This window comes from Rhinopithecus bieti, unplaced genomic scaffold, assembly GCF_001698545.2.
Source record: "Rhinopithecus bieti isolate Rb0 unplaced genomic scaffold, ASM169854v2 scaffold_2435, whole genome shotgun sequence".
In the NCBI taxonomy this organism is placed as follows: domain Eukaryota; kingdom Metazoa; phylum Chordata; class Mammalia; order Primates; family Cercopithecidae; genus Rhinopithecus; species Rhinopithecus bieti.
This window is the reverse complement of record NW_016803909.1, coordinates 838,960-845,086: the sequence shown is the minus strand read 5'-3', so window position 1 is coordinate 845,086 and position 6,127 is coordinate 838,960. Positions and strand designations below refer to the sequence as shown.

The 6,127-nt window shown below is 39.7% G+C and overlaps 1 pseudogene; it reads right to left on the bottom strand.

Annotated features, from left to right (window-relative positions):
- Positions 1–6,003, bottom strand: part of LOC108519502 (RNA-binding protein EWS pseudogene) — a 30,139-nt pseudogene extending 24,136 nt beyond the window's left edge.
- Positions 6,004–6,127: the final 124 nt, after the last annotated feature.

Sequence of the window (6,127 nt, the reverse complement as noted above, 5' to 3'; positions counted from 1 at the left end):
TCTATTGATTGGAATAGTTTCAGAAGGAATGATACTAGCTCCTCCTTGTACCTCCGGTAGAATTCGGCTGTGAATCCGTCTGGTCCTGGACTTTTTCTGGTTGGTAGGCTATTAATTATTGCCTCAATTTCAGAGCCGAAAATCAAGGTATTTCAACTTAAAATGTATGTCATTTCTTAAAAAAACAAACAAACAAACAAATAAAAAAAAAAACAGTGCTGCTATTACCTTTCAGTTAGCCTTAGTTATACAGTTAATGTATTTAATGCTTACCAGTCCTTATTCTGATGTCTCTAGTCATTCTGCTTGTCTGAAGTTCATTCTCTTGTAGATTCTTTAGGTAATATTCATTGGAATAATGGTCCCTCAGTTTTTGTTTGCTGACAACGATGTGTGGCCTTATCTCTGAAAGTCGGTTTTACTGAATATAAAATCTTTAGCTCACATTTTCTTTCTTGCATATCTTAAATAGGTTACTCCATTCTTATCTAGTATAAAGCATTCTGTTGAAACATTCAGTAATCTGTTTATTTTCCTTATAAGTCACATGCTCTTTTTTTCTAGATGTTTGCCCAGTTTTTACTTTTTCCTTAAAGTTTAGTAATTTTACTAGAATATGTCTTGCTATTGATTCTTATGATTGGATATTCTCAGTTACACTTTCAATACATAATTTGGAATCTTTTTTTAGTTCAGCAAAGTTTTCTATATTCCAGTTTTTATTATTTGTTCTGTTCCTTTACTTTGGTTTTCTTCTTCAGGGACCCTATAATCCATGTAGTCAACATATTATTTGTCTGTCTTTAATATTTGCCACTTCCTCTTGAATCCCTTTAGTGTCCTTTCACATTTGTTTTCTATGTTTAATTTTCCCGTTTTGCACTTTCTGTTTCTTTTATGGCAGTATTTATTGAGTTTGTTCACTTTTATGTTCCTTCTGGTTTAGTCTTCACTTTTGAAATTATTTTTTCTTTTGTTTCTTATTCTTTGTTGAATTCTGCCACCTCATTTCTGAGTTTTTCTAATTGTGATATATTTGTTCTGTCATGTCTAACATTTTCTTCATATCTTAGTTGTTTTGAAACAGTAGGTCATAGTTTTGATCTTTCTGGTATAGAAATATTATTCTCTGTGCCTCTTATTCTTTTTCTTTTTTTATTTTATTATTTATTGATTTATTATTTATTTATTTTGAGATGGAATCTCACTCTGTCACCAGGCTGGAGTAGCACCATCTCAGCTCACTGAAACCTCCACCTCCCGGGTTAAAGTGATTCTCCTGCCTCAGCCTCCTGAGTAGCTGTGACTACAGGCGTGCACCACCATGCCCAGCTAATTTTGTATTTTAGTAGAGATGGGGTTTCACCACTTTGGCCAGGATGGTCTCGATCTCTTGACCTCGTGATCCACCTGCCTTGGGCTCCCACAGTACTGGGATTACAGGCGTGAGCCACCGCTCCCGGCCTCTTTTTCTCATAATAACTTTGTATGAGATTTGACCTTAACATTTTTTAACTGCTTAGTTCATGTGAAAATAGTTTTTCTGGACACCTAGAATAAGCAAGGCACAGGAAACCTCTATCATCACAGAGTTCCCTCTTTGCGTGGTTGGTGCCCAATAAGATGGTAACTTGCTTTCTAAGCTTTCTTGGCTCTGTTTCCATACTCCACTTCAACCTGAACCATGTCTTTCCTTTCATCTCTATTGTTTCTGTCCTGCTCAATTTTGATGCCACTCCCATGAGTTTCTCAGTGTGGACCTCTTACCCAGAAGGGTCCACTGTCAGGTCACTTTTGAGAACTCCTCAGGGATAGACTTCTCCAGTTTTCTCAGTTCTTACCGCAGAACCCTTGCACTCGCTTGGTGCTGAAGAAAGCAAAATCCCTCCCTCTACGTTTCAGCTGCTCTTTCCCAACCTTGCTTTCCGGTGAATGCTTAGTGGCTACTTTAGGGTTCTGCTCTTTTTCTGTTCCTTCTTCTTTCTCCTGCACAGTTGCTATTTGTGTTTTATGGTTACTGGTGTTTGGGCCCCACCCATTTGTAGTTTGGAGTTTGTGGGGGAAATTTTCTATTTAGTTGTGTTGTAAATGGAGTCCATGAGTTTTTAGTTCTGTCTCTCAGTTTATCTGACAGTTTTTATGTAGAAAATGAGACTAAAAAACTACCTTACGTGGAGAAATACAGAGATTGAAACTATGCTGCTGCCATCATCATCTCCCCAGAATTCTCTGTCTAAAGTTAATTTTGTATAAAGATAGAGGCCCAATTTCCATGTTTTCCCACCTGGATAACTACTTTTCCAAAACCCTATAATAACTATTTTTCCAAAAGTCTACTCTGTCATTGCTTTGCAATCCTGCCTCTGTTGTACATCAAGATCTTTAAATTTACTCATAATGTAATAGATTTAAAGGAAACTTTTATCCAATTCAAATTTACTCATATTTTTAAGAGACTTTTGTTTTAGATGTGAATGTATGGTGTATGTGTGTGTACATACGCATGTATGTATTCAAACACATGTCCCAGTCAAAAGTTTTGAAAATATTGCCCTATGTAATCCAGAAGACTACCTTGGTGCCAATTGGCTCTCTTCAGCTTCATTTTTTTCCTTTGGTGTTGACCTTATTGACTAAATTAGACCATTTAAAACCCAGGTGTTTATTCCTGGGTTCCTTTCAGATCTCTCGGGCAGAACTGCTAACAGTGGCCTTGGAGTTGAATGGGGCTGGGAGAAGAAATCCAGGGAGTTTGCAGCCTCTCTAATTTCAACACACAGGACCATCTCTCACATCTGTTCATGGTGACAGCTGGGAACTGCGGCTGGGTTTTTTGTGTTTGTTTGTTTGTTTGTCTTTAGATGGCCTTATTCCTTCCCAGAGAGCACAGGAATTTGTAAATTGAGACAGGAAATCATGGGGGAATTGATAAATGTTAGAAATGTCTTTACTCTTAGGAAAACAGTTTGGAGACAAATAGTCTAGAATCTTGGGCCACCAATTGGCATGAAATTCTAACATCTAAAACCTCAAAGTGCCCTCTGCTGGCAGCCAGTGTTCACCACCACTAGTCTGTAATTACAAAATCATGCAGACTTCATTGGTACATACTAAGTTTTAAACTGATACACAGGGAGTTATGCTATATTTACTATCATGTTCTCCAACTAACAAAATGGAAATGGCACCCTGTAAGTTAGAATAGCTCTAAGTTACACAGAATCTATTGTTAAAAGACAGCTTTTGCTACATGACTTTAAGTATTACAAACAAAACAAGTCTATACACTAATTGAAAATGAAATGGACTAGTCATTTATAATCATCGAGAATAATTGTTATATTAAAACTAACTGTTTTGGCCGGGTGCAATGGCTCACATCTGTAATCCCAGCACTTTGGGAGGCTGCAGTGGGTGGATCACTTGAGGTCAGGGATTTGAGACCAGCCTGGCCAACATGGCAAAACCCACTCTACTAAAAATACAAAATATCAGCCGGGCATGGTGGCTCGCACCTGTAATCCTGGCTACTTGGGAGGCTGAGGTAGGAGAATCACTTGAACTTGTGAGGCGGAGGTTGCAGTGAGCTGAGGTCACGCCACTACACTCCAGCTACCTAGGCTGCAGTGCAGCCACTTTGAAGAAACTTTAATTAAGGAAACTTTAATTCAAGGTATAGATCTCTTTTGAGTTCTTACTTTACCAAACAGTATTTTATATAGCTAAGTAAATTAGGCTATTTTTGATATGGATTGAATATATTTAAAAATTGTTGTTAGTTTTGTGATATTGTCAGCTTTCTGATACTGTTGTTATGTTAAAATATTCCTAATATAAGTAAGTGGAGAGCTGATGGATGAAACATGCATAGTGAAGTGTTGGTAATTGTTGAATGAGCATGATGGCTACACAGCGTTCACTATTCTATTCCCTCTACTTTTTTGTATGTTTTAAAATGTCTAAAAGATTACAACACATCCATAGACACACATACTCATACTCATACATACAAACACAAACTTACAACTACAGTGCAATGTACTTCAGATTGAAATATTCTGATAGGAAAAGTACATCGAAGTGCCACCTTCTATATTGTTTTTCAAACACTATAGACACACCAGTGCCATTGGTCATTGAGCTGTTTTACTTTAAAAAAATAAAACTAATAGAATAATAAAATAAAATTAGTGTAGTAGAGTGTACTACATTTATAAAGTTAACATTTTGTGAGCAAGTATAACTTTAAAAGAATTTTTTGCAAGAATTCCCAGGAATATATGGGGATATATTTGTATGAATGAATATGAATATATATGAGTTCAATTCATTCACCACTGTATAAGTGCAAAACACTTGATATAAAACACTTATCAAAAATGTTCTGCTGGCCAGGTGCAGTGAGTCACACCCATAATTTCAGCACTTTGAGAGGCTGAAGCTGGAGGATCACTTGAGCCCAAGAGTTCAAAACCAGCCTGGCCAACATAGTGCGACCCCATTTCTATTATTAAAAAAAAAAAAAGTTCTACCTGGCCAGTGGCTCACCCCTGTAATCCCAGCAAGAACGTTGGGAGGGAGAGGTGGAGGCAGGAGCATCGCCTGAGCCCAGGAGTTTGAGACTAGCCTAGGCAACACGGCCAGACTCCATCTCTACTAATTTTTTTTTTAATCAGCCATGTGTGGTGGCACCCATCTGTAGTCCCAGCTACTCAGGAGGCAAAGGCAGGAGACTTGCTTAAGCCCAGGATTTAGAGGATGCAACCGAGCTATGATCATGCCACTGCACTCCAGCCTGGGTGACAGAGTGAGATCCTGTTCCTTTAAAAAAAAAAAAAATGTTCGATTGTTCTAAAAAAATAAAAAAAGTTTAAGTTATTAACTAAGTTTAACAAACTAAATCTTTTCAATCGCTATCAGCTTCAACATCAACAAAGGGAGAAAACTATCACCAAGACTATTCAGCAACACATATACAATAATCCAGATTCACCCAGTTCACTACCTACAACGAAGACAGGCCCTTCACAATTCTAGCAACTTTTATTTCACTCTCATCTCTCACCATTTCCTTCCTGCACCCCAGGCAATTTGCTGCTCCCCAAACTCATCCCAACTCCTACATACCTCTAAGCCTTTATACTAGCTTTATACTGAGCTCCTCCCCACCTGGTGAGCACTTACTCATCAGTCGTTCAAAACTTGACGCAGAAGTCTCCTCCAGTGTAAAAGCCTGGCTGTAGGATCCAGTTTGGGGTAGGTAACTAGTGGGAGGCTGCTGCCCATAACTGCTTTGTTGACCATAGTTACGCTGCTGTCCATAGCTGCTCGGTTGCCCAGAGGTGTTCTGCTGAGAACAACTGCTCTGATCATAACTAGTCGGCTGTGTAGAGGAATAGCTGGTAGGAGGGTAGGATGGAGGTGCAGTGACTGGCTGCATGGGGTAGCTCCCAGGTACATGGGAATAACTGTAGCTACTCTGTCCATATCCTAGGCCGGGCTGGTTGTAAACCCCTGTGCTAGACTGAGGTTGACTAGTCTCAATGGGCTTGTTACCATCCTACGGTCTTGTAGGTACAGTGGCTGCTGGCTCCTGCCCATAGGCTGGGTAAGCAGGCTGAGTGCCATATGCAGACTGAGCGGTGTGGAGGCTTGGGTGGTGGTGATTGTAGCAGTGGTGGTATCATAAGCACCAGTGCCACATCCCTGGGCAGACTGGCTGTGTGCCTGGGGGGCAGTTGTAGTAGTATAACCAGTGGGAGGCTGTCCATAAGAAGTTGCATAGCCCATAGGTTGCAGTGGTCCGAGCCTGGGTATAGCTGACATCAGTGGGCTGTCCATAGGTTCCTAGCTTTGTTGCCCATATGCCTGGGTGGTCTGTGCATATCCTTGAGTGGGCTGGGCAGTGTAAGCACTGTAGCCCTGCTGCACTGCAGCTTGGCTATAGGTACTGTAATCCTTTGATGCCATTTTCTCTCCTTCCTCCTCGTCCTCTCAACGTCCGTTTCCTTCTTGCTCCCATTTAACTTTTATCTAAAAGATTATAGAAATCCTATGCTTCCCAATTTTCAAAGCTCTAATAATCTCATGCCTATATATTGAGGTCACTAAAACATTACTATAACTT